Source organism: Periplaneta americana, chromosome 15 (genome assembly GCF_040183065.1).
Source record: "Periplaneta americana isolate PAMFEO1 chromosome 15, P.americana_PAMFEO1_priV1, whole genome shotgun sequence".
NCBI lineage: Eukaryota > Metazoa > Arthropoda > Insecta > Blattodea > Blattidae > Periplaneta > Periplaneta americana.
Window position 1 is genome coordinate 144,999,230 of NC_091131.1, and position 21,127 is coordinate 145,020,356.

The 21,127-nt window shown below is 35.3% G+C and overlaps 1 protein-coding gene across 7 annotated transcripts in view; it reads right to left on the minus strand.

Annotated features, from left to right (window-relative positions):
- The window catches only part of Pgant7 (N-acetylgalactosaminyltransferase 7), a 185,175-nt gene extending 165,191 nt beyond the window's left edge, over positions 1-19,984 (minus strand). For 4 of the 7 annotated variants that reach the window (XM_069848327.1, XM_069848320.1, XM_069848326.1 and 1 more), the window contains exons 1-2: positions 19,840-19,984; positions 14,370-14,492 (exon numbers count right to left, since the gene is read on the minus strand). The gene's annotated coding sequence lies outside the window, so the exon portion shown is untranslated. Of the gene's footprint in view, positions 1-12,572; positions 12,801-14,369; positions 14,493-19,839 lie in introns of all 7 variants that reach the window. The other 3 variants (XM_069848322.1, XM_069848323.1, XM_069848321.1) reach the window with 3 other exon arrangements.
- Positions 19,985-21,127: the final 1,143 nt, after the last annotated feature.

A 21,127-nucleotide genomic window follows, 5' to 3' on the forward strand; every position in this document is an offset into this window, starting at 1 on the left:
ACCAAGTTTGGCAATGAGAGACCATGTATGACTTTAATATGTAATAAAAAGAATAACAAATTCAAGTAATTTAGCTGTAATACAAAGTGTGAATTACAGTAAGCGCTTTTAAACTTCATAGAAGGTCCTCAAATGAAAATAACACAATTAAAATTTAAAAAATCTTTGTTTGTGTTGTGGTGCAAAGTAACTCCAATTTAGCCTCAAATTCACCTTGATTAGAAAATTATTCTGTAACACCATTTGCCGACAAAAAAGCTGCACAAGCGAAACTAGAAAGTCTAAATGGATGAATAAGGAATGGATACACGTATAACTTATCTTGAGATTGTCCACACCATCTGTGATGAAAGCCAATTAATTTGATATTTCAATCAAATTATGCACATGTTCTGTTGTTAAGGTAAAGAAATACCATAAACAAATTCTATGACCACGAACAGTGAAAAAATACTGTACACATATACCATCTATCATGGAAGTGATGAACAGATAAATTTGGTTCACGTAAACATCCCTAGACCTATATAAAAAGTTTTTCATAGATGGTGCAAAGTTACCCCTGCAGGTGCAAAGTTACCCCATTTTACAATACCTTAGAAAAACTTTAATAATAATAATAGTACCCATAGTAATAATAATAATAATAATAATAATAATAATAATAATAATAATAATGTTTGATGCCTGGCATCTGGCAATGAAGCCATTAGCGCTCTTGCTCTCTAGTACTTTTGAATTAGGTCTTTCTCTCCAGACAGTGTGCTGCAGGTTTTCAGATGTTCTTCGTTCAAATCAGTTTGAATGTTGCACAGAATGCAGGATGGTGAAGTTAGAATTCCTATATTGTAGAGTGGCTCAACAAACAATCATGGTCTGTAAGCAATCTAAAAGCTGCTACTGCTGTTTTTCTTGGTCTTTGAGGAACTGCTTCTGGGTTGGAGAGAAGGATGTTCCATTTCATGTCTGCAGCATGTTTCTGCAATTCTTGCGAGAGTTTTGATTTTATTACGGTTTTATTGTTGAAAACAGAAAACTGACTTTTTTTTTGTCACTTTATTGTTCCTTTCCTTGCAAGCATGTCAGCCAGTCCATTCCTCTGCAATTCCACAATGTGCTGGAATCCACTGAAAGTATATTGTATTTCTTTCACATATTGAAATTAGGTACCTTGTTATGGACTAGTTTCAACCTGTTGTAGGTTACCTTCAAAACACAAACAAGATATACACAATAAAACAGAAACATATTTCAAGGAGAACTCAAAAACGACCCCAGAACACAGTACCACAACATAATAAAAAAAAAATTAACAAAAACAGACACACAATTTCAAACAACAAGAAACAACAACTGAAACCAATCAAACCAGAAGCAACTAAACTAAACGCACTAGGTACCGAAAATACATAAACAAAACATACCAATGAGACCATTAGTCAACATACCTATCAGACCGTTAGTCAATCACCACAATGTACCAACATATAAACTAGTCACATACATGGACAAAATCATAAGAAACAACATAAAATTAAAAAAACAGACAATAAAAAACAACACAGAACTAGTGAATAAAATAAAAAACAAACATATCCCACAGAGCACAACATTAGCAACTCTTAACATAACCAACCTATACACAGACACACCCATGAAGAAATTACTAGAGATACTAGAACAAATGCTCAAAAACAACAACACACCACAAGAACACATTAACGAAATCATCCACATTACAGACACCATCACAAAACAAAACTACTTCACATACAATAATAAATATTACACTCAAACAGAAGGCTTACCCATGGTATCACCCATTTCCAGTATACTAGCAGAAATATTCTTACACAACACAGAACAGACATATATACTAAACAAAGACAACAACAAATACGCAGACATCATCTTATATTGGCACAGATACGTAGACGACATACTAATACTGTACAAAGAAAACAAAAGGCAGATGCAAAACCTACATTAACACATAAACAAAATACACCGAAAGCTACACTACACATTAGAAATTGAATGCAACAAATCCATAAATTTCCTAGACATCACAATAACAAAAGTTAACAAACAACACACATTCAAAATCTACAGGAAACCAACAACAACACACATACACAACACAAAAAGCTGCATTCCGAAAAATGGTACACAGACTACTCAACATACCAATGAACCAACAAGACTACAAAGAAGAGTTAAACACAATTAAATACACAGCACAAGAAAAAGGATATAACTCTAACATAATAGACAACATAATTACGAGGGGGATCCAGGAAATAACGACCGTTCGCGCATACCTGCCGCGCAGCTGACTCCCCTTCCTTGTTTGAAGGTCAACTGGCTTCCTTAAAATGTGTTCTCATAATGTTGTGAGTACTGGTTGCAACAAGTCGCCATTGTGCATTTTGTGTTACTTCAAAATGAACGACGTGATTGATAATCCCGCCGACTGTGAGATGAGGAGTGTGATTCGATTTTTGAATGCCCAACATTTGAAACCTGCAGAAATTTACCGGCAATTGAAAGAAGTGTATGGTGATACTGTAATGAATGAAAGAAATGTGAGAAAATGGTGTGAAATGTTCAACAATGGGCGAACAACTGTCCACGATGAAACTCGACCCGGACGCCCATCACTCATCACAGAAGACCTGAAGACTAAAGTGAACAACAGAATCTTGCAAGACAGGCGCACATCACTCGACGAATTGCATATTGCCTTTCCTGACATATCTCGTTCTTTGCTTGGTGAAATTGTGTCGCAACATCTTGGCTACCACAAAATCTGTGCACGATGGGTTCCACGGCAACTGAGTGACCAACACAAAACTCAGAGAATGGCCTCAGCATTGACATTCTTGATGCGATATCACACAGATGGAGACACCTTTCTTGATCAAATTGTGACTGGTGATGAGACCTGGGTGTCTCACAACACCCCAGAGACCAAGCGCCAATCACGTCAGTGGCATCATCCCTCATCACCCAAGAAACCGAGAAAATTCAAACAGACTCTCTCAACACAAAAAGTCATGGCTACTGTCTTTTGGGATCGCAAAGGTGTTCTTTTGCTGGATTTCATGCCAAAAGGCACTACGATCAATGCAAATCGTTATTGTGAGACTTTACGAAAACTACGGTGAGCCATCCAAAACAAGAGGCGAGGAATGCTTTCGAGAGGAGTTGTGCTTCTTCACGACAACACCCGCCCGCACGCTGCTGCTTCAACTCGAGGATTGCTGGATCAATTCGGTTGGGAAATCTTTGATCATCCGCCCTATAGTCCAGACCTTGCTCCTAGCGATTTTCACCTTTTCACTAAGCTGAAAGACTTTCTGGGTGGTACGCGTTTTGGAAGTGATGAAGAGTTGAAGAAGACAGTGAACACCTAGCTTAATGAACTGGCAGCAGAGGAGTATAACACGGGAATTCTAAAGCTAGTGAACAGATACGACAAATGTTTAAATGTAGGTGGTGATTATGTAGAGAAGTAAAGGAAGCTTCAGATATGTAACAGACTTTGTTTTTTCAAATAATTTTTTTTTTTTAATTATTACAACAAAACGGTCGTTATTTCCTGGATCCCCCTCGTAAGACAGACAAAACAGAATTACAAAAAAATATAATACAACACAAACACAAGAACACAAATAATACATCACACTAACATATGAAAACAAAACACACCAAAATAAAAACACACACAAAACTGCAAACTTCGTTCAAGAAATTAAACTACAACATGCCATACAGAACAAAAAACACTCTACAAAAGCATCTCAACACACAAACAAATACAACCACACAGGCATACACAAACTCAAATGCAACACCTGCAACAACTTCTACACAGGACAGACAGGCAGATAATTTCAAACATGTTACAAAGAATACATCACAGTCATAACAAAATCACAAAACACTTCCACATATGCAGAACACATCACAAATACTAACCACACCTACAGCAACATACAGACATGGAAATTCTACACATTCAACCAAAAAACCAGAAACTAAACACGCTAGAACAATACGAAATATACAGGCACAGAAAAACACACCCTCATGATATTTTCAACACACAACTCAATTTTAGAACACATACACTATTAATTGACTCACATTACTACACAAACACACACCCACAGGAAGCACAATCAGAAGGCGCAAAAACCAGGAACACCCAGTTCTGAAAATAACCTACAATAGATTGAAACTAGTCGACAACAAGGAACCTAATTTTTAACACGTGAAAGAAATATAGTATATATTCCGAAGTGATATAGTATTAAAAGTTGTGTAATCAAGATGTACATTATTTTGTGAAGTTTTTGAAGTTGAGCTATCATCTTATATGCTTCCTTTATTTGTAATGATTTTGTCGAGTTATTTGAACATACTGCTTGTATTGCCGCTTTGGAATCAGAGAAAATTACTACTTTTATGAATTCGTTTGGTAGGAGACTTAAAAGTTCTTGAAGGACTACAGATATTCAAAATATTCTTGGGTGTTTCTGATTTTTTAACTTTTTCCATCATCTGTAGGTCATAATTTGGTTGTATGAAATCTAGTGGGTTTTTCTTTTATTTCTAAATATTCCTTATTAATTGGTATTTTCGAACTTAATTTTAGATATGTAACCTTTTCTAAAAATCTTATTTAGTTTTTTATGTTCTTGTAGAGGGTTCTTTTTTCTCCCATTTACAACGCTGTAATCTTAGCATTTTATCGTGTTATAATAATAATAATAATAATAATAATAATAATAATAATAATAATAATAATAATAATAATAATAATAATATTAACAATAATAATAACAATAACGATAGTAATAATAATAATGATAGTAATAATAATAATAATAATAATAATAATAATAATAATAATAATAATAATAACAATGAAGATATTCTGTTTTTTAAAGTGTGACACATCTTACAATAGCCCTGTTCAATTCTTCTCTGTTGTTCCACTGTTCTTCATCCAAGTTTAATCTTATCATCGCTATCTGTATTATTATTCTTCCAGGTTGTTGTAGGCCTTCCTCTCTTGTATTGCCCTGGTAGTATCCATTCCAGCAAATTTTTTGGCACCTTTCGCACATGTTCATATCATTTTAACTGTTTCGTTGTTACATTGTCCAAAATTGCAGTTTTCACTCATATCATTTCTCTAATTTTACTATTTCTGATATATTGCCTACAAAAACTTCAGATACTTTAAGTCCTAATAATAGAGCTGTAATTGCTCACATAAAACCAAATAAAACAAGAAAATACAAGTAAAAACTCATGCAATTTTAAAAAGCTGATTTGAAATGACATATAGAAGAATTAGAAGAAAAATTACCATACAAAATTCAAATTTAATCAAGATCATTAGATAGTATAAATTTCAATTTATGCAAAATTTTAATTGAAACTGCAAAAAAGTACATTCCAAGAGGAAAAGTTAGAATATACAAACTTTTCTGGACGAAATTAGAAAAATTAAAAAATGATCATGAAAAGGCTAGAAAAGCAGCTACATTTAGTAAAGATAAGGAAAAGGTATTAAACTGGAAGAAGAAAACAGCAATTTTTAAGAGGAGATTAATTGATACTAAAAGAAGAACATTTAATAAATTTATCGAACATTTATATTACAGAAAGGAAAGTACTAAAATTTATAAGCATGCATCTACAATTCAAAACGAAAATAATTCAAAGCAACCCATAATACATAGAAATAAACAAATAAGAGATGACTCAAAAATCGCATCTATCTTTAATACTAATAAAGTACCAAAATGTTACAAAAAGAGAGCAAAAGATTATGAAAAACAAAAATAGGCAACATAAAAATAGTTATTTATCTCAACATAAAGAATTTTCTATGAACCTTATGAAATACATGAACTAAATCTAATCATCAATAAATTAAAAAATAATAAACCACCTAGTCCAGACAAAATTCATCTGTATTTTTTATTTTTTACTTTTGGTTTTGTCGCATAATATTCTATTCAAAGTTGATGTGGCATACTTTCCTTTATTATTTGTTATTCATTTCTTCCTCATAGTGTCTATTATTTATTTTAACTCCTAGGTATACAACTTCATTGTAATTTTTAATGGTCTCTCCTTCTATTACGTAATTGCCTGAGGTTGTGGGTTCAATCCCAGCCCAGGTCAATGGCATTTAAGACTGCTTAAATATGACAGGCTCATGTCAGTGGATTTATTGCCATGAAAAAGAAGTCCTGCGGTACAAAATTTCAGCACACTGGCGACACATATATAACCTTGGCAGTTGTAAGCATCGTTAATTAAAACATAATTTACAATTTTCCTTCTATTATTACATTTTGTTCTATTATTATTATTATTATTATTATTATTATTATTATTATTATTATTACTTACTTACTTACAAATGGCTTTTAAGGAACCTGGAGGTTCATTGCCACTCTCACATAAGCCTGTCATTGGTCCCTATCCTGAGAAAGATTAATCCAGTCTCTACCATCATATCCCACCTCCCTCAAATCCATTTTAATATTATCTTCCCATCTACGTCTCGACCTTCCCAAAGGTCTTTTTCCCTCTGGCCTCCCAACTAAAACTCTATATGCATTTCTGGATTCACCCATACATGCTACATGCTCTGCCCATCTCAAACGTCTGGATTTGATGTTCCTAATTATTTCAGGTGAAGAATACAATGTGTGCAGTTCTGTGTTGTGTAACTTTCTCCATTCTCCTGTAACTTCATCCCTCTTAGCCCCAAATATTGTATATTCCTAAGCACCTTATTCTCAAACACCCGTAACGTATGTTCCTCTCTCACTCTGCCGGCACAAGCCTACGCATGTTCAAATGTGAACATGCCCTGTTTATTACTGCCTGTTATAAAAGAAGCAGAACAGGAAGAGAATCATTCCCAAGGTTTTGGTTAAGGTTTTCATTAAATTTTTCAGAATTGTAATTCCAGTGCTAATTGAGGCTTCAGCTTTTGGTATGTATTCAGTAAAAATAATTCATAAAATACTGTTTTAATTGGCATTGGAAAATTGAAAATTTTGTGACCAAATGTAAATTGGTATGGTGGGTCAGGGTAATTTGGGTATACTGAGATAGTTTGAGTACCTACATGTTACAATTTAATGAGTAAAACTTCATTTAATCTTCAAACACTTGCCAATTTAATGTATATCGTCTATTTCACAATTGCCTGTCATTGAGTGTTAAAAATGTGTGTTGATTACACTGATACAACCTGGTAAAAGAAAAACTGTTCATTATATATCAGTTCATGAAATGACACATTAATTCAAAGCAACATTGTTGGGGAACCAGCTGTGATACAGGAACCAAAATCATGCATGTGTACATTACATATATTTAGAACATGTTTTCAATACATGTAGAGCATTAATGGTTTGTTAGTAAATTACAGTTTACAAAAGTGGGGTAATTTGGGTATAATTATAGATTAATTGGTAACTAACCTACTTTTCGTTTCTAGAACATGCCATGTACACAAACTATACAGTGTGTTAATTAAGTATGGAATATAGCTAATAACTATTTATATATTCATTTTATGAAAAATACCAAAAACAAAAGTTGTTGGAGATATCTAACTAAAACTTATGGCTGTGGTCTCACAAAAGTGTTGATTCATGTATAGTGTGTGACAAAAAATAACACTTTTTTTAAATGGCACCCTATATTAAATTTTTTATATTTTTCGTGTAGAAAGCAGATATATCAAAGAAGAATATGAAAAACTTGATTTAGTAAAAGCTAAAGATTTTAAGGGACAGTTATGTGAAAGATGAACAGATAATGGTGACGAAAGACTTTCGAATTCAGAGAATGACGATCCTTTAGAAGCAAAAGAGAAAATACACGACATACAGGAATGTGAAAATGCAAGTAGGATGTGAAATGAAGAAATGTCTAGTGCTGATAATGGTAATCTACAAGATACTAAACACTACATTGCTAAGAATTATGTGTTATGGTCATTGACCTGGTCCTTGAAAGAGAACTCAACCTACTGTGCACAATATAATGGTTGTCCCTTCTGGTTTGATCATCTCATCTCAAACTGTTCAGTCCATGAGTGAAGCTATCAAATGATTTACTGACGAGCATATGATACAAGTGGTTGGAGATTTCGCTAATAAAAAGCTCAATATTCTTATGGTTAATGAAAAAAAAAAAAAAAGAATCCGAATAAAAATAAAGAACGGCATGTGTCAAATACTGATGACATGTGTATTTTTCAGACTTTCTTATCACAATGGTGTCCTTGAGAGATAAAAGGGAGTCGTTAAAATTTCTGTGGACAAAAGCTCCTATGTACAAGAGAAGTATATATCAATCGTCCAGTTCAAAAGTGCGACAACTCAAAAATTGCCATTTTTAAGTTATTTATACTACTGAAAGCCCCTTTCGGAGCTCTTTCCGATTCAATATTGAGATAAGTCATATTTGCAACCAAAAAGAAAAAAAACGAAATAAACTGCTTTAGAAGTAATTATAACTATGGACTTTATTAATTCATTATTACTACATTTCGAAATCTATTAATAATGAACTGGAAGATTGTGATATACTCGTCCTGAATACTGACTCATTTCTAATTGTCGTGGTTATGAACCAGAGATCTGTTCCTTTCTAGGTGATTCATTTGAAACTTTCAACTGAAGATATCTCAAAACTTGTTTTTTTGAGTTGTCGCACTTTTGAACCAGATGATCGATATTCCTTGCTACAGTGTCTAGAATTAGGTTTCAACAGTTATCAACATTTATTAGATTTGAAGACATAAGTACAAGGAATGAGAGGAGAGGAATTGATAAACTAGCTGTAATAAGATAATATTTTTGAGTTGTCACCAACTGCAAGTCGAACTATCATCCTAATTCACATGTGATTGCAGATGAACAACTTGTTTCTTTTAGATGACGCTGTCCTTTCAGGGTATATATGAAGCTGGGAAAGTATGGTATACAAATCTGGGCCACGTTAGATGTCAAATCAACATACTACAAAAAATTTCTACAAGTTTATACCGGAAAAGAGGGAAAGACAAGTGATGAAACCACGTATAAAGAGTGTGGAGTAACAGTTAACATGTCTGACAGTGAAATGAGCAGACCCAGGTTCAAGTTCTGGTTGGAATAAGTTACCTGGTTGAGGTTTCTGCCGAGGTTTTCCCCTCAACCAATTGAAGCAGAATTGCTCGGTAACTGTAAGCGCTGGACTTTGGACGCCTGTCTCTATCATAATTACACTTTCCCTCTTTCATAAACATTTCCATTTCTTTCCCATATTTCGGGCTTGCATCTGATGTAGAGTCTACTGTGGGTTCTACATCAGACACAAGTTGCTGGTGGTAGTGCAATGTACCGTGGGCTCTCCCCTGTAGTCATGGTAGCTTGTGAGACTGGGATTTAGGGACTGTGGCGATGCCTAGGCAGAAAGATAAAAGGATTATCTATGTTGTAGGGGAGTTCGGGAGCAACCCGTGGAGGGAATCTGTAGAGTGGGGGGCCTTAGGGCATGTACAACAGACCCACCCAAGTGACCTATGTGCAAGGGCAGTTCCCAGTCCGTGCTCCTGCCCTGAAGGGGGACTAATAGATCAAGTGCAAAGAGTTGTGTTTGGCCTTGGATGACGAAAATTTCTATGTGAAAAGCTACTTCTTTAGACATTAAAAGACTTTTTCCCTTCTAGAACTGGGAAAGGAGCTAGTAATTTAATGTGTGAAGAAGAGAATGCAGACCCTAGTTTGTCTACACAGAATGATTATAGATTCAAAGAAAACCCTAATCCCTGAGGAGCATAATTCAGAAGTTGCAAAAAACAACAAAAACTGAAAGGCCAATATGAATTACAGTATGTCAAAGAAAAACGATACGAAAACAAGAACAAAGTGTGAGAAATACCAGATTCATTCGTAAAATCCACTGTAAGAAAATATAGTGAATAGGATTGTAGATGTTATAACTAAGATGAATGTGTGAAACACCACGTAAAAAACCTAAACAGTAATTTGTATTACTTACTTAGTCACTTACTGGCTTTTAAGGAACCCGGACATTCATTGCTGCCCTCACATAAGCCCGCCATTGGTCCCTATCCTGAGCAAGATTAATCCAGTCCCTACCATCATATCCCACCTCCCTCAAATCCATTTTAATATTATCTTTCCATATACATCTCGGCCTTCCCAAAGGTCTTTTCCCCTATGGCCTCCCAACTAACATTCTATATGCATTTCTGGATTCGCCCATACGTGCTACATGCCCAGCCCATCTCAAACATCTGGATTTAATATTCCTAATTATGTCAGGTGAAGGATACAATGCGTGCAGCTCTGCATAGTGTAACTTTCTCCATTCTCCTGTAACTTCATCCCTCTTAGCCCCAAATATTTTCCTAAGAACCTTATTCTCAAAAACTCTCAATCTCTGTTCCTCTCTCAAAGTGAGAGTCCAAGTTTCACAGCCATACAGAACAACCGGTAATATAACTGTTTTATAAATTCTAACTTTCAGATTTTTTGACAGAAGACTAGATGACAAAAGCTTCTCAACCGAATAATAACACGCATTTCCCATATTTATTCTGCGTTTAATTTCCTCCCGAGTGTCATTTACATTTGTTACTGTTGCTCCAAGATATTTGAATTTTTCCACCTCTTCGAAGGATAAAGCTCCAACTTTTATAGTTCCATTTCGTACAATATTCTGATCACGAGACATAATCATATACTTTGTCTTTTCGGGATTTACTTCCAACCCTATCTCTTTACTTGCTTCAAGTAGAATTTCCGCATTTTCCCTAATCGTTTGTGGATTTTCTCCTAACATATTCACGTCATCTGCATAGACAAGAAGCTGATGTAACCCGTTCAATTCCAAACCCTCTGTGTTATCCTGAATTTTCCTAATGGCATATTCTAGAGTGAAGTTAAAAAGTAAAGGTGATAGTGCATCTCCCTGCTTTAGCCCGCAGTGAATTGGAAAAGCATCAGATAGAAACTGGCCTATACGGACTCTGCTGTAAGTTTCACTAAGACACATTTTAAATAATCGAAATAGTTTCTTGGGAATACCAAATTCAATAAGAATATTATATAAAACTTCTCTCTTAACCGAGTCATACGCCTTTTTGAAATCTATGAATAACTGATGTACTGTACCCTTGTACTCCCATTTTTTCTCCAATATCTGTTGAATACAAAAAATCTGATCAAGAGTCGATCCTGCCCTGAAGGGGGACTAATAGATCAAGTGCAAAGAGTTGTGTTCGGCCTTGGATGCCGAAAATTTCTATGTGAAAAGCTAATTCTTTAGACATTAAAAGACTTTTTCCCTTCTAGAACTGGGAAAGGAGCTAGTAATTTAATGTGTGAAGAAGAGAATGCAGACCCTAGTTTGTCTACACAGAATGATTATAGATGCAATGAAACCCCTAATCCCTGAGGAGCATAATTCAGAAGTTGCAAAAAACAACAAAAACTGAAAGGCCAATATAAGTAATTTGTATTACTTCTTAGAAATGTTATAAAAGCATTTATGAATGTTAGTGGAGAAAAAACACCAAAAGTATTGTCTTGGATGTTGGAATTGGAATTATACAAAGAAAAAAAAAAGTTAAGAATAAAAATTTGGAGCTTTATGGTTATTTAAAAGTGTTGTGGTATTCAAATTTTTATTTTAAAATTATTATAAATGTTCTAAATTAAATATGCATGGATCCATCTGGACTCTCTTAGTGGTTTAGGGAGATTCAAAACCATAGCAGTGGGAAGGATATAGAGAAAGTTAAGAAGATCGTCACAGCCGTGGGACTGAAGCTGGATGGTCTATGGCGAGTCCTTGGCATCAACCCCTTTGATTTGATTACACCCCTTTGATTTGATTACCTGGTTGGGGTTTTCCGAGGTTTCCCCCAACCAAAAGGCAAATGCCGAGTAATATTTTGGCGAATCCTCGGACCTCACCTCATCTCACTACATCTCGCCAAAATGTAAAAAATTACACATAATTGTAAAAATTGTAGAAAATTACTAAATTGTAAAACTATAAAAATTTGTAAAAATTGTAATTGTAATATTGTAAAATTTTGACTTGTTCCACATCTTAAAGCTTCATTGCTCATGTAAGATTTACGGAATAAAATAAATGAATGAATGAAAAAAGAGTAACTTCATCACGTAAGAAGGTCGTCACAGAGTAATTTCGTCACAATATGAACATTTCACTATAATACAATACTGATGCAATCAGTGTCTAACAGCAACATTAATTCCATGATGTGACACGTGGTGATATGAGAGCACACTGTGAGAAGGCCCAATGACTATTGTTTGATAGCTTGCAGACCAACATGAGGCGCCTGACTAATACCAGCAGTTGGGCTTCAGTTTGCCTTAACATATGGACAGAAATGTGAAAGAATGGTCACGAATTCTGTTCGCAGATGAATCAAGTCTACTTTGCAGATACTGGGTGGATAAAGCCAGAGGAACAATACTCACCTTGCACAACTATGTCTAAAGAAATGTTGTGGTGGAGATTCGATCATGGTGTGGCTAAAGTGCTAGCACATTGATCTTCCATCCAGGTAGCCCAGGTTCGATCCCCTGCCAGATCAGGATGAAATTTATGTGGACAAAGGAGACAATGAAGAGGGCTTTTCATGGGGTACTCCCATTTCCCTCTACCATTTCAAACACTCTTCACCTTCTCCTCATTTCATCTATCATCTGCAATAGTTAAAAATAGGCCAGGATGAAGTCTTGGAGGTAGTATGGGTTTCCGATGCTGGCATAGGAAGAGTTTGAGTATCTGGGCTCCTGGGACTTATCAAATACTCTTCTAGTGATGAGACCTGGCTCTATCAGTACTGATAGAGCTAGGATGATCACCATCGGATTCACAATCTGCCCAGATCTAGTCTCGAAAAGTCAGAGCAAAACCAAATCAAGAAGATACACCACTTCTATGGCTCATCTTCGGCAGAAATAGTGTTAATGCTGACAGTTATATCAGATGTGGTTCATATTGTCTATGGTACAAGAGCAGGCCTATTTTGAAACTGTACAAATAGCCTACACAAAGCCTGGACCTCAACCCCAGTGAGCACATGTGTGACCTTATTGAATATTCAAGAGGCAGACTGCATTGCCCACAAAGTCTAGAGGAACTTTGAGCTGCTGTTCTGAACAATAGGAAGTGTGTACTGGTATTACACTGTGTATGACTAATAACACTACCCAACATGATATTTACCTCTGTGAAAATAATACATGTTTTTAGTCCATTTTCACGCATAGATTCTGAAAACAATGCTTAAAATGTCACATCACGTCACAATTTTTAGATATTTGAGATATCCTACATCGAAAACGAGTTCATGTGCAACCTGGTAACATGCGTACCATGTGTTGGCTACCCTTGTCCTTACAAATTAAAGATGAAAATGTGTTATTTGTTATACCATCTAATCAAGTCTTTGTCAGTTATCAGAATAAAGGTAATAAATCTATCTTTTCTTCTAGAAGTGGATACCTCAAAGAGACAACTCCAGATAGAGATCGGTCTGAACTTCTAATGGGGTTGTAAAGTAATATTATTTCCTGTATAAAACGTGATGTAACTTATGTTATTCACATTTCTGTTTACTAAAAACAGAATCGGAAATTTGTCAGTAAACAAAAATATTTGAAGAAATAGCTTATCTTATTCCTTTCAGGACAATGCATTATGTTGAATATATATACCTGGGTGGTGATGTCGCCTATCAGTTTAAAATATGCGTACTCCACCTGTGAAACGAATCATCACTCTCATTGTGGATGTGTTGATAACAGTATAGTATATTGTGAAGTTTTTTTTTTTTTAGTGTAATTTTTTTTTCAGAAGTAATTGAGCGTTTTTCTGGTGCAATGCAAAGGGCTAGTTCACATCGGAAGTGCAGAAATAATCCGGATAATTTTTGTTAAGTTTGTGGACGGTATACTCCCAAAAATCAAAGGAAAAAAATGTATAACATTACTAAACGTGCATATTCTTTATACTTCGGGTGTCAAATTGGTGACCAGGAAAAACAATGGTCACCTCATCAATGTTATATCAGTTGTACAACAAATCTTAGATTGTGGTTACATGGCAAACTTAAACCATTACCATTTGCTGTACCTATGGTGTGGCGAGAATCAACAAATCATATTAATGATTGTTACTTCTGCATGACAAACATATCTGACATGTCTAGGAAAAGTAAACACATTATTCAATATCCAGATATCCACATAGTGAGGAATTGCCTCTACCTGTATTCCCTAAGACATGGAGTAGTGATAGTAATGGTGAAGGAAATAGTGGTCCCCAGTCTGAGTTGTCCCCAGAGCCAAAGGCCTCTACTTCAAAAGATCCCAACTTTCAGCCAGATAATTCTGAAAGTAAAAGACATTTTGTAAAGCAAGTAGACTTGAACGATTTGGTACGTGACTTAAATTTGCCGAAAGAAGAATTTGAACTTCTAGGTTGCAGGCTACAGCAATGGAAATTACTTGCACCTAGTACAGAAATTACAGAGTTTAGAAATAGACATCAGACATTAGAAAAATATTTTGCTATGGAGGAGAATATGTGTTTCTGTGTAGAGGTTAATGGTTTAATGAGTGAACTAGGGGTTTGGGCATAATTCAGACGACTGGTGATTGTTTATAAATTTATCCAAGTTTAGCTTAAAAGCAGTGTTACTTCATAATTGTAATGAATTTCTATCTGTTCCGATTTTCCATTCTGTAGGTCTTAAAGAAAGTTATGAAAGTATGGCTAAGATTGTGTGTACTTTAAAATATGAGATTCATTGTTGGAAGATATTTAGTGACCTTAAAGTAATTCGTTTGCTGCTTGGTTTGCAAGGGCCTTCACAAAATGTTGTTGTTTTTTATGTTTGTGGGAGAGTCATCCTACAGAAAAACATTATATGGTAGGTACAACAGTGGACAAGCGGCAGGAATATGCTGCAGGGGAAAGTAATGTAAAAGAAACACCATTGGTTCAGCCTGATAAGATTCTTCTTCCTCCCTTACACATAAAACTTGGGCTGATGAAGAATTTTGTTAAGGCACTCAACAAGGACGGTAGTGGATTTGCATATTCACAAGGGAAGTTACCACAGTTAACATATGCAAAATTGAAAGACGGGATTTTTATTGGACTTTAAATCAGAAAACTCATGGAGGACGAAATGTTTGAGAAAAATTTACAAACAGTTGAATTAGCAGCTTGGCAATCATTTAAAAGGGTTATGTGTGGTTTTCTCGGTAACACAAAAGAAGAAAACTATAAAACTTTGGTGTCAAATTTGTTAGAATGCTACAAAAACATGGGTTGTCGAATGTCTTTGAAAATCCATTTCCTTCATTCACATCTAAACTTTTTTCCGGGAAATCTGGATGATGTTAGTGATGAACAAGGGAACAGTTTCATCAAGACATTTCCATCATGGAGAAGAGCTACCAAGGTCGTAAGGATCCAGTAATGATTGGGGATTACTGTTGGTTTCTTGTGAGGGAGAGCAGACAGGAGTACAAGAGAAAATCATGTACTACCGAACACTTTTAATCAAAGTTACAGGTATGTTTCCTTAAAATATGGCCCAAATATTATTGCATGCATATAAAATTACATTTGTGAATTACTCTTAACCTAGCATGAATACATCATTATATCATAATTAATCTAACATAATATTTTATCTGAAACTGCATATGTGAGATTCTAAATGTTTATATCTTTTTCGCCTGACATGATATGAGATTTCTATGGCGATTTTCAAAATCAGCGCAACTTTTTCGTTAAAATCACCTATTTTTATCGAGTAAGTAGGCTATGACAAAAATTTTTTTGTTGGACAGTGTAATTAATTCAGTATCATCGGTATATACAAAAAGGAGAAAACTCTTTATAATGAGGCACATGGAGTTACAATATTCTTAATGCCAGAAAGTCATTTGTAAAATCCAATGTACGAAAATACAGTGAATAGGGTCGTAGAGGTTATAACTAAGATGGATTTGTGAAGCACTGTGGAAAAACCTAAATAGTAATTTGTATTACTTCTTAGAAATGTTATAAAATACATTTATGAATGTCAGTGGAGGAAAAAACAGCAAAAGTATTGTCTTGCATCTTGTGCATTTGAGGCAACCATGAAACAATTAAATAGTCTACATTACAGATAACCGATAAGTATTCAAGAAAGAGAGATGATTCTAGGTTACCAATAAAATGATCAGACAGCAATCACAAGAAAGAGGTCGACATAAGAAGCAATTCATTCTGTCTACACACAGCAAGGAAAACACAAAGGACAGCAAATGCATGATAAATTCGGCTTGCTCTTGGGCCTACATATCCCCTACATGTTTGTAGTCGACATTTACTGGCAGAACCCACTGTGCCTTGGTTGCAGTGACTGCCCATTTTTCTGCTCCTGTACAAAACCTGCAGAAGCCTGCTTTCTCAGTCAACAGTTGTAGGCAGAATCTGCTACAGCCTCACACTAGAATGTTTATCTTCACTCTGCATTCCATTTTTCAGCATGTTCAAACCTAAAGGCAAGCCTACTATTTATCTCTACATTTTCTCCTTCAGTCCCATTTCTCTACTAAATTATAGAAATAAATATAATCATCACTCATTATTATGCTCCATCCCAGTTGCCATGATCCCATTTCGCCTCTTCCTCCCTCTACCCCAGAGGGATGCAACAGAAGAGTTACGACAGTAAGAATAACAACACTAACAATAATAATGATGATGGCGATAAAAGTAACAGGTATAACAGGCCATTAATGGATCTACTCTCCCACAGCAGCATTTTCTAATCATCTCTGTTACAGGACACACAATCATCTAATTCCACAGTTCCTAACATCTTGTCATCACTGTCACACAGTGTGTAATTTTCCCCTATCTACGAGTAGAGGGACAAAATTAATTACTCATCTCCCTTTTATTCATTGATTCTAGTTCACGTTAACACTTTGTTTAAAAACTTAAAATTGTTTTAGTCGACATGTTAAAAAGTGTTAAAAATTTATTAAAAAAGGTTTTATACCTTGGACGGACGGCCCGTTTCGACGCGGTGTTGCGTCTTCATCAGTGTCCCACGAACTAATGTTGATCTTGAATTCTGCCATTTGCATTCGTCAGTTGTAGGGACAACACATCCCCACCCCTATAACTGACTAATGCAAATGGCAGAATTCAACATCAACAGTAGTTCATGGGACACTGATGAAGACGCAATAGCACGTCAAAACAGGCAGTCTGTCCAAGGTATAAAACATTTTTTAATCAACTTTAACACTTTTTAACGTGTCGATTACTCCCTTTTATTACTTTTACATGAAAATTATACAGAATACAGAATAAAGAAATATAATTACAAAACAAACAAAGAGAAATACAAATAAAATAATACAAGCAAAATAAAAAGAAGATACAGTAGTATTAACAAAATTTGAGACCGAATGAATTGATATTGGAGTTCGTAATAATGATAGAAATACCTATAATATGTTTCGAATTTAGGCGAGGTGACGTGACATTATGAGAATTTCTTCCACCAGAGAAACTTACATGAAGGGTAATCAAATGGGAGCCTACTTACTGGAACCACGTGAAGCAGAGCTTCTTCATTGGAGAATTCTGGTGAGCAAGCAGGCAACATCGCTTCCTGTTGCGCCTCTTCGCTTCACTCCAATGTATGGGGGTAGGAGAACCAAAGCGACAAATTTTTCAGCTCACTCGAGGTAATGTGAATAAAATGGGGGAAAATTGAGACAGTGTCAGATGAATTTCCTGGGTAGCTCAGTCGGTAGAGCATTGGTGCACTAAGCCAAAAGTCCCAGGATCAATACCCAGCCCCAAAACAATTTTTCCCTTGAAATTATTCCAGTCTGCTGAAAGCTAGATTTGCATCATATATACGTTACTGTAGGTTTGTTAACAGAAAACCACAATTTCAAGCCACACACAGTTTGTGTGCACTCAATGTGGGTTTCTGGCTTCTTGTCAGCCCACTCGAGGTATGTGGATAAAATGGGGAAAAACTGAGACAGTATCGGGTAAAAGTTCCTGGGGAGCTCAGTTGGTACAGCACTGTTGCACTAAGTCAAAGGTCTCGGGATCAATACCCGGCCACAGAACAATTTTTTCCTTGAAATTATTCACTTGGTATGATATTTTTGGAAACTTTGTTGTAAACTTTAATTTTGTTGATGGTACAATTTACATTTGAAGCCTAGGCTGGCAATAGTGAAGGATTGTGGACCTTCGTATATACCATGTATTAATTTCTCTTCCTTGTGAACCATCATGTTCTCCTACAGACAGGTCATTTATTGATTAAATGCTCCCTGGACCAAATGATAATTTTTGTGAAATTATAATTTCTTCAAAATGTTTCTTAATTGTTATTTTATCCAAATAATTAAAATACGATCATTTGTCCAGAAATATGACCTGTCTCTAGGAGAACACGCTGTGATCCAATAGGCAGTGGCTCACAAGCAAGGAGAAATGAAAAACAGGGTAAGAACGACGAACCAGAACACCTTACCATTCCTTTGGACCTATTATTTACTTAACTATGCATTACATATAGGCTATTCTAAGAAAATGTACTCATCAATGTCAGTGCAGAAATGTGGTAGCGACAGAATGGTGCCCCACCAAATAGAAACTGTTTGGGGAGGATGGACTGGACATGCTAGACTTGTCGCATGACTATGATGCTCACTTGATATTACGCCTTTGGATTAGATTTTTTTTGTAGGCATATAAAACAAAACATAGACGAACGAATAAGTGGGTGGGATTATAGTTTCATAGTGTTATCGTGTTGTCTTTCTTCTCCTTCTTCTTTATCATCATTATTTCACTTGTCATGGTGTTAGATCATTTGTTGGTCTGTTTCTACTTCACCTCAGGTGTTAATCCAGCAGTCTCTTTATAGCTCGTCCTCATCTTCTTTCTATCAGTTTGTAGCTAGTGTTTTTTTAACCTTTGGCAGTCTACCTTTGTCATTCTGTCTAGATCTACATGTCTACCATTGTATTTTGTAATTTTCAATTTTTCCCAAGAATGGGGGTTACTTTAAAGTACGGTAGTCTACTATTTCTATGTTACTTTTGTAATCTGATCAAAGAGTACAGCGCTCTATTTCATTTTCTACGTTATTTCAGTGATTTAATACGTGCAACTAGAGTAGTGTATTCAACCTATTTCATCTAACAATATTATCGAGGTAGAATCAAATTATTCATATCAGTTCTCATTAATTCATTTTAAATTAAAATGGGCCTCTACAGTCGTATCTAAAGAAGAAATGAAAACTGTGTAGTGGATTTGATCAATTTGATTAAGTTTAAAGTAACACAGTAGTCCAGTAGTGTCCTGTACAATTGTTCGGAGCAGACAGTTTTAAATATGAAAAGAAAATTTACATGGGAAAGATTGAAAATCATAATACTGTAGAATAGAATATTAATTTTATTGGCATATAAATTTTTACACAAACTCTCTCATTTTCAGTTCTTTTAGTTAGGAAAATACGACAGTGAAGAACGCAGATACCTATGTTTTAAAAATTAGTTGCATTAAAATATCCTAACATTTCCAATAAAGCTGCTTAGTTAAAATAATTGCACATGAAAAGACAATACTATCCTATGCAGTAAATGACAATAACCTATATGACTTATACAAAGTATATAAACTTACCGAGTCCACCGACCAATGTAAACTATTTTCCAGTTTCTTTCTCTTTCTGTAGACGGCAGACTAGTTCACCGCCAGACCATCAACGTGTCCATTTGCCACCTGCCCATTTCTGTCAACGAATGGCAACAAATTCATGGACAGAGCAGAGCAGCCAACGCGGTAATACCAAATGACTCTAGTCCTACATAAAAAGTCTCCATTTTCAAATAAAATATCCCAAATTTCAAATAAATATGTTGGCAATATTTTACTGCGAGATCTACTCCTATCAAAATAAATGATAAAGACATAATGGAAGTTAAAAATACAAAATTTCTAGGCATCTGGATCGACTCTGCTTTAACCTGGAACTATCATGTTGAGAAAACTATAGAAAAATTGAACCGCTATCAGTGGCGGCTCGTGGGTATTGAATTTAGGGGGGGCTGCATACAAGAATAAACCATGCAACGTACGGTACCTTATTTAAAGATTAGTTCCATGCTCCTTGTCTTGTAGGTTGCAAACTTTTGAATCATCTTCTTATTAAAATCCGATTTGTCGTTTAACATAGTCTTTACAATGGAAAACATAGCTAATGCGGTCATCGGCCCAGGTCAATGGCATTTAAATGTGTTTAAATGAGACAGGCCCATGTCAGTAGATGTATTAGGATTTAAAAGAATCCTGCGGGACAAAATTCCGGCACACCGGCGACGCTGATATAACCCCTGCAGTTGCGAGTGTCGTGAAATAAACCATAATTTAATTTTTTATATGCAGATTTGAATCTTAGAAATATCTAACTGGCGATGTTGTAGTTGGTTGTATAATATATCTATATGATACATCAAAAAATGAAAAAACTGAGCCAGAAATTTGAATTCAGGATTTTCAAGACTACGCACCAGGGCGCTTGCCTCATTTATTGTGATGTTGTTAGATGTTTCAGATTCCATTATGGTTTGAAAACATTCTAGCAATGGCTCCTTCTCATGAACAACATTTACTGTTCTTATTTTAAAACTCCATCTTGTTGCCCCAGCTGATGGAATTGTCTTTGAAACACATTAATCTAATACAGACTGTGTGGAGATCGAGAGAAGAAAGCAGGGATACTGGATAAATCAGCAAAAAATATGCGAGCTTTGTAGGCTGTTTTGTTTAGCGGCTCTTTCCGTTATGAGATTCAACTGATGGGCACTTAATTTCACATTTCTCCTGAATCGTTAAGGTACTGAACTGAATAGACTGTAAATATTGTACAGAATTAAACATTGTCGCACTTGTTATACTCACAACATTAAAG